This window comes from Petromyzon marinus, chromosome 5 (assembly GCF_048934315.1).
Source record: "Petromyzon marinus isolate PM22_M1 ecotype Great Lakes invasive population chromosome 5, UKy_Petmar_22M1.pri1.0, whole genome shotgun sequence".
Classification (NCBI taxonomy): Eukaryota; Metazoa; Chordata; class Hyperoartia; order Petromyzontiformes; family Petromyzontidae; genus Petromyzon; species Petromyzon marinus.
Genome location: NC_133671.1, coordinates 15,739,695 through 15,752,471, shown reverse-complemented (window position 1 = coordinate 15,752,471; position 12,777 = coordinate 15,739,695). Strand labels below are relative to the sequence as shown.

The 12,777-nt window shown below is 40.9% G+C and overlaps 1 protein-coding gene across 9 annotated transcripts in view; it reads right to left on the bottom strand.

Moving 5' to 3' along the window:
* The window catches only part of PXN (paxillin), a 53,991-nt gene extending 42,116 nt beyond the window's left edge, over positions 1 to 11,875 (bottom strand). For 2 of the 9 annotated variants that reach the window (XM_032947148.2, XM_032947147.2), the window contains exon 1: positions 11,510 to 11,875. The gene's annotated coding sequence lies outside the window, so the exon portion shown is untranslated. The remainder of the gene's footprint in view (positions 1 to 11,509) is intronic. The other 7 variants (XM_032947146.2, XM_032947145.2, XM_032947149.2 and 4 more) reach the window with 7 other exon arrangements.
* Between the last annotated feature and the right edge of the window lie 902 nt (positions 11,876 to 12,777).

Sequence of the window (12,777 nt, the reverse complement as noted above, 5' to 3'; positions counted from 1 at the left end):
AAGGGCAGCATTAAATACAATAGAGCTGCTGCAAGAGTAGCAGCGCAATTCATTCCAGTAAAAGCAAAAAAACAACCATGTAGGGACTTATACAAAATTCTATTTGAATCTTCCACATTGATATAAATAAATGTCAGGCACAATTAATGAGATACACGATGGTATACAATGTAAACTTTTCATCTGACAATTTTTTTTTATGAAATACTAAAACCCCTTTATGAATATTGACTTGCGATATTTACTCATTAATACAATGTACTGTATATCTCATTCCACAACACCACATGTTATCATTGTGATCAGGAATTCCTCCAGTGGCGTGAATCTTGGCATATGTATAATTAATTAGGCTCGATGCTTCTGCATTAAGCTGCTATCGCCTCCTGTAACCTTCACCGCCAGACGACAAATTGCACACGTGGTTGATGCTATTTAGTGGCATATATACACACACGTCTTGCAGTTTTTTTTTTACTTATTACTTATTAGGGATGTTCATGCTAATATTACACACGCTTTCATGTTTTTCTGCCTCTCTGCAATGAAATAAACACGCTAAATTATTCACGGAAACAAGTTACCACGTGCAACAGTCAAGGGTCCTGGGCCTATTTCACGTTGGAAGGGTCAAGCGAGATAGACAGAAGGTTGACATTGAAGCCCAAGAGAAGCAAAGTGCCGCGAGGTGACCGCATTTGCAATTCATGAGCTTCCTGCCTTTGATGATTTTAATGAGGTCTCCTTACCTTGCACATTAGAATTGTGGAAGGGGTCAGTTGATGTGCTTGGTAACCACGCGCACCAATGTTTCAGCTTTCATGGCCGAGAATTGTTTGTTTGGAGTAGGGCAGAGAATGTTTTCTTGTTGACTATACGCTTGTGGCCGTGAAACCAGAACACTGTGTTTCTATTATCTTTACAATTCAAAGCTTGAATTACTTTAATAACAAAAAAAAGGAACATAAATATTACATGCCACAATGAAACTGCGGTACTAATATTTCATACAAGATTTACATACTGTATAGTTTCTGGGGAGTATGTGTGTTTATGTTATATTGGTTTAGACTTGACACTTCACTGTTAGTAATGTTCACATCCATAGAACGTGTACAACTCCCAAGTTTATCACCGGGTTACCACATTACATGGATGTCTCAACAAATTGATCACGTGACTTCTGTACCCTAGTTACCTGCACACGACACTAAATCTGCATTTGATTTTGTTGTAACAAAATAATAATCACCATTTTATTTCTTCAGGTCATTTTCATTTTACGAACACATTTCACCTTGTTTATATGACCACACTTTTTTTTTCTCACATCTCCCTTACAAAGGCAACTTGTTGTATCAGTGGGATCCCACGTGGTTTCATATCAAATAGTGAAGAAGTGGCCAAGTGACAACTGTCATAGCTAAGATGCTTATTTTGCTTCTGGGTAGTCCACCAAACCAGATCTTGCATGCAGTGAGTTGATGATGGGTTCAGTGCGGTTACCAATGACTGCTTTTACACCTAATTTGACGAAATTCCAGTGATGAATTTTTGTTGTATGATGAGTTTGACTGCTACATGCCAGGGCATGTATCTTCACGGGGTAGGTGGGAAAGTGTGCTCCTCAATTTTGTGAATTAAAAATTAGACTTCAAATTACCACAGATGTAGTTCTGCGATAACTCCATCTGTGGGATGTTCTCTCGCACAAGAGGTGATGATGGACTGCTCTGAATGGTTAATTCGCATGGCAACAATGACACTGATACATCAATTGGAACGCATTTTGGAGAAGGAAGAGAGAGAATGTATGATAAGGATGTCGGAGCAAAATATTTTATGGGCTCGGGGCATCAGAGCACATCCCAATATGGGGTGGCCGATGGAAGAGACCAACCACCGTGGAGATGCAGCGACGGGACCAGTATCCTACAGTCCAATAACAAGGGCGGATAACGTTTAGAATTAGTTATATAAGGAGGGGTGATCATTTTGGACCCAGGAACATAACCCTATTTTTCACATAAGGTCTGTTATTTGTTGAACGCAGTGTTGCCAAAACCCTCCGTTCGGAAAGTTCTGCCTGTACAGTACTCTGAATACAGTGCAAGTCTTCTTATCCATGTTATTATGCGTGCACCACAATTTACCATAGAAAACCTGTCACCCACACAGCCTATGTTTTATGTGCTTATCCAAGGATTATAAGTTACTCAGAAATGGTAGCAAAATCACCCCTCGTTTCCACAAATAATTCACCTTTAAATACGACAACAAATATATGATTTAAGATTCTGTCAATCCATTCCTTGAGAAAGTTCTACCTATACGATGTGAGAAGTGGTAGACAATTCATCCTATTACACATGCTTATCCAACAGTAAAAGAAAACTCACATTCGTCAAGAGTGGCAACTGTGCACTATGTATGTAGAACTTCTTTCGCACCGTACCTAGCCAACCGTTCTAAGCGGAGGTGCGGGGGAAGGACAAACTAAACAAACAAAAAACAGTTAAGGAAATTAGTTTTCACTCCAGATGATTTAAAAGTGCATAGCTCCAGTGGCTTCCTAATAGCAGAAGGAAAAGCATTCCAGACGGCCACAGAAGCGTATCTAAAGGTGCGCGAAGCAGTGACCGTCTTTGTTCGATGGCAAGCCAACAGCCGCTGCGAGGATGACTGGAGTTCGTGTGATGGTTTATGTTCCTCCATTGCTAAGGGTGGTGATGGCAATGATAGTAGCCGTGAGAGGCAGAAATGGAACAACACATCGTTCAGAGAGCAAATGCAAGACAGCAAATCAAAATGAAAATCATAATACCAACTGTTACGAAAAGCTAAGTGGGCTCCAGCAGGAAATGTTATGAGAAGGGATGATGGCCGCTGGTCGAGACCAACAACGGAGTGGTGGCCAAAGGAGGGAAACGTGCCCAAGAGAACATCCTCTGAAGAGATGGAGTATGAGATGAGGTCATTTGCTGCAGTTAAATGAATTGTTCCATCGTGTGATTCAGGGGGATGGATAGTGACGGCTTGGAAAGGCCTTCATCCAACAGTGGATATACCATTGCTTATGATCATCGTACCTTACTTAATAGATCTAGATATTACATACACAATAAAGGCTCATAAAATAGTTCCTAAAAAAAAGTAATAAACTAAACACAGAGCATTTCATCTACAGTCCTGCATTATCCAAGCAAGCCGGTTCCTCCTATTGTGGTGTTTTTAAAACTAAAACTTCTGGAGGGAACAGATAGTGTAGTTCCCAACGACATAGAAGGGCATTCAGATGTAAACTAGCAAATTCATGTCCTTTTTTGGGTGTGTAGTAACAGCAAGTCTCCATCATCTATGAGTCATACTGCACGCATTCTTAAAAGCATTTGAAGACAGATAACAAATGGGTCACACATGCTGCCAGGGATAACATTTACGAATACACATGGCACACTATTACTATAATGTTTTAATGCAAAACAATTAATTGTGCACACACGTTTATCTATGCTCGAGTATATGGCATGAAATTGCAGCACATGTTTATTTTCTTCTCAGTGGGAAAAAAAAAATTTCTTTACCATACTGCTCTGCACAGTACTGTTGTTATGCTCTAAATGCAACAACAGACTGCATAGCTCAATTATGCATATTGTATAATACTTTGAAGTCAATCACAGAAATATACGAAACTAATACTGTATGTTAATCCGGCAATATTAATGATAAACTACTGGAGTCGCACTGGAATGTGTTAGTCCATTAAAAAATGTCCTGGCTTTTGAGAAAATGAAATCCAGACAGGGCCACACTGCAATTGCCCTTTGACCTGACAAGCTCCTTGCTCTCCCGAGCTGCTTATTTAAACCCAGTGAATTACAGCTTGGCCACACACTCTCATTAGAGAACACACAAACTGTGTCTTGTGTCAGCCAGTGTTCATTCCTTTTATGAGAAATCTTGGAACAGTTTAGCAAGCAAATGAGACAAATCAAATGCATGCAATATGTTGTTGCAATGCTGTATTTCTTTTCTATATTATCAATGATGCAAGGCTAACAAATGCAGCGATGCCGGGATCTGCATTTCAATGATTCATTGCAGGCACGTTTTTCTAATCCTGTCTTTTTGGACGTACATTTACAAAACGTTTCCCACGTATGAAAGGCGTGCAATGCAATTTCACTGTGTACTATCAGCTGCCTTCTAATCAGTCAAGCAGACACAGCTAAACATTACTGATGAAAGTACCAAAAAATATATTTGTTATGTATTTTAGAGCATAATGTTTAAGTGAGCATAACAACTTGAAGACACACGATCAAGGTTGGGCCTATTCTCTGTAAATATAAGCTAAATATCTTGCCATTGTGTGTGTATCCTACACTTTGTGCAAAGCAAGGCCACAGCCTGGATTTCATTCCTCTGTTTTCATAATACATGAACAACAGTGGGCACAGGGGTTGGTACGCTGGGGGCCTACTGCAAGGTCATAGAAAATGTGAAACCATGCCGAATCCTTTAGAACTTGAAACCTACGCAGAAAGTACAAAATGAACATTTATCGAGAATAACATACGGCATGTGAAAATAACATTTTCATTAATCTTCCAGTACAAGTAAAAAGGCAGGAAAATTGTGTTTGTGACTGTGGGTAAATAATTAAAAGCAACCCACTTGATACTTCATTAAGGGTATAAACACAGTACTCTACTGTACTGGGGATGTTGCCATGGTGTAAATGGTTAACACACTGGACTTGCAATGCAGAGATCACCAGCTCAATCTCCCAACGTGACAGTTGAAACAATGGGCACAGTTATTAAATCTCACCCGCCTCTATCCACCAGCAATAGGCATGGGTAAACCACCGTTAGTCGACTGCCGGTTAACCTCTAGAGGGGTGGCCCTCCAGTGGAGGCCCTACTACTAGCAGTGGCATAATCAAGAAATCGTAGGACTGCACACCTTTACAGTTTACTCTTTTAAATTACATAGAAACATGTAAAATCCATTATAGACAAAATTGAAGTGTGACTTTCCCCATCTCACGACCCAAGAAGGCCCATTATCTATGAATTCACAAATCATGGGTAATCCCAAACAGGATGAGTTTGCGAATGAAGTCCTCCTATCCGTAAAAGATTCATGGAGAACAGGAGTTCCGACAATGTCCCAGAGCACATGCCAAAAAAACGGCCAGTCAACACCCATGAATAACCTGAGGATAATATGAGCACTTCCCAAATGCAGGATGGGAAAAACCATGGGTAATCACCAATAGAATGAATATGAGTGTGCGTAATAATACTTTTCACCTACCCTATAGTTCCCGTGATAATAGGAGTCGCAAGTAATAGTCGTAGATGAGGTCTACTGTACTATGCCGTTGACTGATAGATGTAAATTCAGTGAAAATGCTTCTTCGAAGCAGCATTGACACGATCGTAATTGGAAAAAAAGCATACATTTCAATTTCGTACACATTATAGTAGAGTGCTGTCCAGTACTGTGGATATTATATACAGGATACAGTAATGACTTCAAAAGAAGTGCAGTATAAGTTGGTGTGCTGTTCGATGAACTACTATATAACAATGTGTCCTTGTAATGGCCTGCAAAGCAGAAAGTTATTTCATCCTGAAGTTTATCACCATATTTGAATAAGCATGTGATATTTTAGAAAATCCATTTTGCTCGGTGTAAACACATCTATTGCAAATTATATTTCCATGTTAACGTATTTTTTTCCTCCTTCTGGTGGCTGGGTTGGCAGAGATAAGCTGCCCGGAAGCCACACTTGAGTTCTATGAAATTTTGTGAAGAATCAAGAACACAACTGGAAAAAAAACGATATATAAATTACAAAATCTAGGTCAACCAAAGTAGAGCTCCTATTCTCCCAACGAGGATGTGGTGGCGCGTACTCTCTTGGTAAATTATAATGTCCACGACTATCTGCAGAAATATACGTGAAGCATGAATCTGCCACTTCCGGAATCCCACTTCCTGGTGATTTTCACCTATGGATAAACATAAATTTGCAAATAGCCTTTTATCACAAATACTCTAAATATATATAACAAAAACATTTTCGGCCTTTATCAATCTTGTACTCAGTCGAAACTGAGTCATTCCAGCTCTCTCAAATCCAAGACCTAAAAAAATATATATTTAGAAACAATGAAAATTGTTTACAAAATGTGGACACTCTCCTAAGGTGACATCATGACAAGTAGCTAAATAAATATTAAAAAGTAGTCAAACAAGGTGACACACTTTCACCGAAATTATCCACAGTGACAGTACAATGTATGTTCCGAATTCTGGAGTGGAAAAGCAAATTAATAAATACAAATGGCGAAAACATCGAACATCAGATTTGCTGATGATTGTACAACTGAAATAAACTGCACTTTTTTTATTACAAAAACTGCAAAGTTTGGCTCAGGACAAAAACTTGTAATCAGAAAACAAAGGCCATGTACAACTAGTTCACAAAACAATTGCAGATTCTGCATTTGCGTAACTGACACAACTGGAAAACACAGCAGGATGTGTGCCTAGGATGTGTATTGCAGTTGGACCGAAACAACAATTATGAAATTAAGATAGACAGAAGCGAGCAGGTGGGAGTGCTTTGGCAAAGCTGAAATTGATATTGAAAAGTAATACATTGAACCGATTATATCCTATTATACTACATGATAAAAACAAGTCTTGCTGGCTGGCTTCCTGGCTGGCTGCCTGGTGCACATGTGCATGTGGTAGTGACATCACCAATCACATCTGCTTGATGATGTCACCTACATTCCAAAGCGTTGAGCCGGGTTCCTCAGTCGCGATGACGTCACGCCTCCCCCTACGCACCCTGGTTGTGTATCCCGCGCATTTCCAATGGATAATATTATGTCATCCTAGACTGTATTAGACAAAGGTTTTGCTGGCTGGCTGGCTGGCTGTCTGGAGGGAGGGAGGGACAAATGCATGGTTGGACGGTCACATCCCCAAGGATGTGAAAGCTGCTAGTATGCCTAAAGAAAGTTTTTAGCCGGTACATGCTAACTGCTGTGACATATGGGTTCAGGAACATGATCGGTAATGAAGAAAATGGAACGACGGTTCTGTAAAACTGAAACGTGTGAAAAAAAAGCATTGAGAGATGCATGCTTGGAATTGCACTGTGTGACAGAAAGGTGAACACACTAATTAGAGAACATACAACGGTTAAAGACACCATTCATACTTTTTTATTTAAAGCTTTCGTGACTGCAGGGATTCATATTCTTGGTTATTTCGGTAAAGTCACGTAGAAGGGAAACAATAAAATAATAAAAATATAAAACAATAAAATTCTCACGGCGTTTCGACTGCAACACAAGCAATCATCATCAGGTGTATTTTTATATAAAAAAATAACCGCCACTTTTTTATGCCAAAGAGCTCCATTTTGGTCTCATCTGACCACAACACTTTCACCCAGTTGTCCTCTGAATCATTCAGATGTTCATTGGAAAACTTCAGACGGGCATGTATATGTGCTTTCTTGAGCAGGGGGACCTTGTGGGCGCTGCAGGATTTCAGTCCTTCACGGCGTAGTGTGTTACCAATTGTATTCTTGGTGACTATGGTCCCAGCTGCCTTGAGATCATTGATAAGATCCTCCCGTGTAGTTCTGGGGTGATTCCTCACCGTTCTCATGATCATTGCAACTCCACGAGGTGAGATCTTGCATGGAGCCCCAGGCCGAGGTAGATTGACAGTTCTTTTGTGTTTCTTCCATATGCGAATAATCGCACCAACTTTTGTCACCTTCTCACCAAGCTGCTTGGCAATGGTCTTGTAGCCCATTCCAACCTTATGTAGGTCTACAATCTTGTCCCTGACATTCTTGGAGAGCTCTTTGGTCTTGGCCATGGTGGAGAGTTTGGAATCTGATTGATTGATTGCTTCTGTGGACAGGTGTCTTTTATACAGGTAACAAGCTAAGATTAGGAGCACCCCTTTAAGAGTGTGCTCCTAATCTCAGCTCGTTACCTGTATAAAAAAACAACTGGGAGCCAGATATCTCTGAGAGGGGGTCAAATACTTATTTCCCTCATTAAAATGCAAATCAATTTACAACATTTTTGACATGCGTTTTTCTGGATTGTTTTGTTGTTATTCTGTCTCTCACTGTTCAAATAAACCTACCATTAAAATTATAGACTGAGCATTTATTTATCAGTGGGCAAACGTACAATATCAGCAGGGGATCAAATACTTTTTTCCCTCACTGTAGTTGTCTCATGGAGAGATTCACCTCCATCGTAGTCATGTGGAATTTCCACCACCGGCTCAGGGATGTAAACGGGAGATGAGTACTGCCTAAATGCTCATCTGAGCAAAAAATCGCTTTGATTTGAGAGACTGTAAAAAAAAGGCAACTTCCATTCTCTCCCGTTTATAAATGAAGGTGGGGGGGGGGTTATGGTTACGGTTGTGATTCCGGGGGGTTGTGGTTAGAGATGTCAAGTTATGAATTGTGTTGGGAATAAACTTGCATTGCCGTGAATGTGTGACTAGCCGCCCAAACTACTTAGATTAAATATCTTAGTTAAAGCGAGGCTTGTGGAACTTTGAATTTTGTTTGGAACATATGGGACGTGCCTCAAGTGCACAATGGTTTCTACCAACGCCTGGCTGCACATGTGGCTCTCATTTGGCCCAGAATACTGTATCCGGCCAAACAATGTGACGCTTCAGACTGAGAGCAGGCACTACAGTACTTTGCAATAGTCTCCGGATACAAAATGAGACGAAACTTATGCATTACAAACGCGCTGCAATGGATATTGTAATTACGTTTTAATGGATATTGTTCGTGCAGAGCCAATTGCATACAATACAATACCAGCAATGACACGGGAAATAGTCCTAAACTTCGAGCGTTACATTTCTGGTGTTGGTACCAACTTAAGCCCTTGGGCTGCATTGAATGTGAAATCCAGAGGTCCCATCTTTGATCTTCCAGCACGGGATGTTGAAACAATGTATAGATATCTCGAATCTCCTCACGACCTGCAAGTTGCGTGCGGTGGGGCAAAGTGTGGGTATTGCAACCTCTTTAAAGATGTTTGGTCTCCGTAGAAAAGTAGGCCAAATGCCATTGCAGGGCTGCACCTTTACCTATTAATTATATATCAGAAGTGCTCCATGAGCAAGCTAAAGTGCAGCTAACAATACTACCCTGCGCGCGTGACGTTTTTTTGCAAGGGTAACAATACACATGTAACAATTCCAACCAGTGCATTTGAATCAAATAAAGAGCTATTCTTAACGGGCACCCAAAACAGCTACATTCGTAAACATGCACGTGATAACATTCGGCCTAACAGCACATCCCCTGTGGGACTTAGTGGCATCCACGGTTAACACCTCCACTTCCTTCACTCTCATATTGTTCTTCCTGCTGCTGCTGCTGCTGCTTTTATTTGCATCTTCTCTGTCATGCCGTTCTCCCATATGGTTGACCGGCTTCCCCTACTCTTTCAAGCACACCTTCCTCGTATGATCACCTTCCATAAGGCTACTGCTGACTCGTCTCATAATAATCCAAAAGTAGCTCAGCAGTCTGGTTTATATTTGGTTTATATTTGCACTTTTTCCAGTACCGACTCGTTTGTCCTTCTTGCCATGCAGGGAGTGCAAAGTATGCACTTTTAGCTTTGCATCTTTAATTATTGTATCCTTGCATCATCATTGCCCAAGATTCACATACATATTGTACAATTGGGAGACCCGTTACATTTAGAACATAACTGCTTTTCCTATGCATCAGCTTCTATTTAAGTGATATGCCATAGTTGACAATGTGAGAGATTAATTATGGATCCAGGCAAAAACTAGCAGCACCGATGCTGCCCACTACGGATAATTGGCTCTCAGGGGGTTGAGGCGGCCTTCAAGGTTCACATTGACTCGTTAACAGTTAAAATAACCACTGCATACGCTAGTAGCTGCTCTCAACCAAGCTGACAGTGTGTGAAACAACCAATCTCATATTTTAGCAAAAATTTAACAACCCAAATTAAAAGATAAGCTACCACGTTATTTTAAATATATATGTTGTCTCCACAGTCATGGTTATGTTAAGGATAGGGTAGCTCACAAAGAGGGGCACTGAATCTCCTGCGTGTGACATGACCGGTTATTTTAAATCTCTTGACCAAACCTAAAAATATGTGGCCAGCCATTCTCCAAATGCCCACCCACACCCACAAGACATCCATCTTTGCAACCAGCCTACTCCATGATACAGTATGCCCTTTCTCCCACACTCAAGCTCGCAACTCACGACAAAATGCATATAATCAACGGGACTCCCCATTTGTTCTGCTCAATTAACCCTGTTGACTTGGAGAGGCACTTGATCATTTGCAAGTCACCATGGGGCACCAGGGCTAGATGCCAGAACAGTCATAATGTTCAGCGTTCTGGCCAGGGCCATCTGTTTTCATGCCACGCATATGGTATCTTTCTGGCTAAATGCCTGTGTGAATCGATCAATCCTAACTGCGCCTTTTATTTTCCATATGTATACACACAACACTGCAATTTTCATACTTTCATAATATTTTCCCCCACCCCCTATCTTGTTATTCTCCGGCAGTTTTAACTCTTTGTAGAATGTCATGCGATTTCACTTGCGTGTATAGCATAACACTTCACTGATTTACAGTGCCATGACAAAGCAATTTGGTTTACGGTTAGAACTATGATGCGAAATTCAGAAACAGGACAACAATTTAAATGCGTAGGCTTTCGCGACCAATATTATTCATAATGAAGGTTTTGGGTGAGATCGCATAATGTTTAGATGTGTTCTAACCCTCCAAAGCCAGTAAGTTTTGTCACGTAAACAACACGCCAATTAGTTACTACTTCAACCTGAACCCAAAACCTTGATTACGAACCGGACTACAAGTTGATCACATGGACTACGCAGTACGTACAACATTGTTTAGTTGCGGCTGAAAGGTTAATTTAAAAGTAAAAAAAAGAATACAAGAAACATTATATTCTTGGTTCTTTCGGTAAAGTCACGTAGAAGGGAAACAGTAAAATATTACAAATAATAATAACAAATATTGTTTTATATATTTTTATAATTATTTTATTGTTTCCCTTCTACGTGACTTTACCGAAAAAACCAAGAATATGAATCCCTGCAGTCACGAAAGCTTTAAATAAAAAATTAACAAGAAACATTGTTACATTATCACAAACCACGAAGAGTTAAACAGGTAGCAATGTCATAAACACCTTCAGTATGAACCCACATTTTTCAACAGAATCAAATTGCACGAGTCTTCATCAGGCTAATTCAACAACGGATTGAGCGAATCCGCAGCCACGGACGTAATTTATCCACGAGGACTCTGTTAATTAATAACAATTTGGCATGCATTAACGCCCCACCCACCCACCCAACCCCGCTCTCTGTCAAAGTTTAGTGATGTCCCACCTTAAGTCACCTGTGGCTGCTGTGGACGGGATTAAGCAGCGGTAATCCGTTGACAAGCTGTACGGGTGGCAACTGCGTTGAAAGTCGGTCCGTCCTGTCTCACAAAAGCGAGCCACGGGGCAACTTATCTGCGTTTAAAAGTTGCCAACTCCGGCTCTGACGCAGCGAGCGGCTTGAGCCTAAACAACAACTCTTTTCACCGTTGTACACCGCTTTACACTTGGGGGGTAGTTGCTGTGAGCTTGACTGTTGTGGATGATGCTGACTTTAGCTCGGAGACCGCTAGTTTTTTTCCCTTCAGCCCAGCAGGAAATCACCACCTCCCCCCACACCCAACCCTGCCACTTCCTGCCAGCCCCGGACCATGTGAGGACTGGGGAGGAGAGAATTGGGATTTGGGGCTGTGGCAGGGTTATTCGCAAGTTAGGTGGTGGTTGTGAGTGACATTTATGCAAGTAAAACGTGTTTGAAGCAACAGCTGCTGCGCCCTGTTGCTGCTGCTGTTACTGCTCTGGATGGTGTTATTGATCCCATCGATTTTACGACTCGTGGTTCTTTCTGCATCCGATAAACAAACACGCTTCCCATGTTGTTAATTACAATAGATGGTGGAAGGATTGCTCTGTGCATGGATGCTTTCAGAAAAGCCCCTGAACATTCTTCAGTTTGAACCCTAACACATTTCCCAAAAATCTGTAAGTAGCATGCAGATATCAATCATAACTGGTAGATATGTTTGTATATCACAAATGTAAATTGGAACGAAAATGCCAACCTACATAATTCACCAGCCATCGCAGTTTCCCTGCTTTCATTTATCAATCAACTATTTTTTTTTCAATGAATGTGCAGCCCAGCATTTATTTGTTTTAATGGCTGTACAGTGTGTTAACATTGTGTTTTATTACGGTAAAGGCACCACCCAGACGTGATATGAGTAAGATACAGCATTACTGAAGTACGGTACTGCTCCCTGACCCCTCAAGGCCTCCACACCAATCTCCTTGGCATGCATTAAATCTGCCTGTGCATGCAGTTATAAAGGGACATGCCACTTGCATATTAATAGCACCCTTGTGGAGTCCCTGCCAAATGTCCAGGGTACATTTATTACACGAAACATGTAACCTGTGCTCCTGGTTTGTTATTTCCTGCACGTGGCTTCAATGTGTAATAATATCGACTTAATGCAAGAACATGGTAATCTCTCACTGTACGTTTTCATATTCATAATATGCATGATCATAGTCGTAATCTGGTGGTAATGA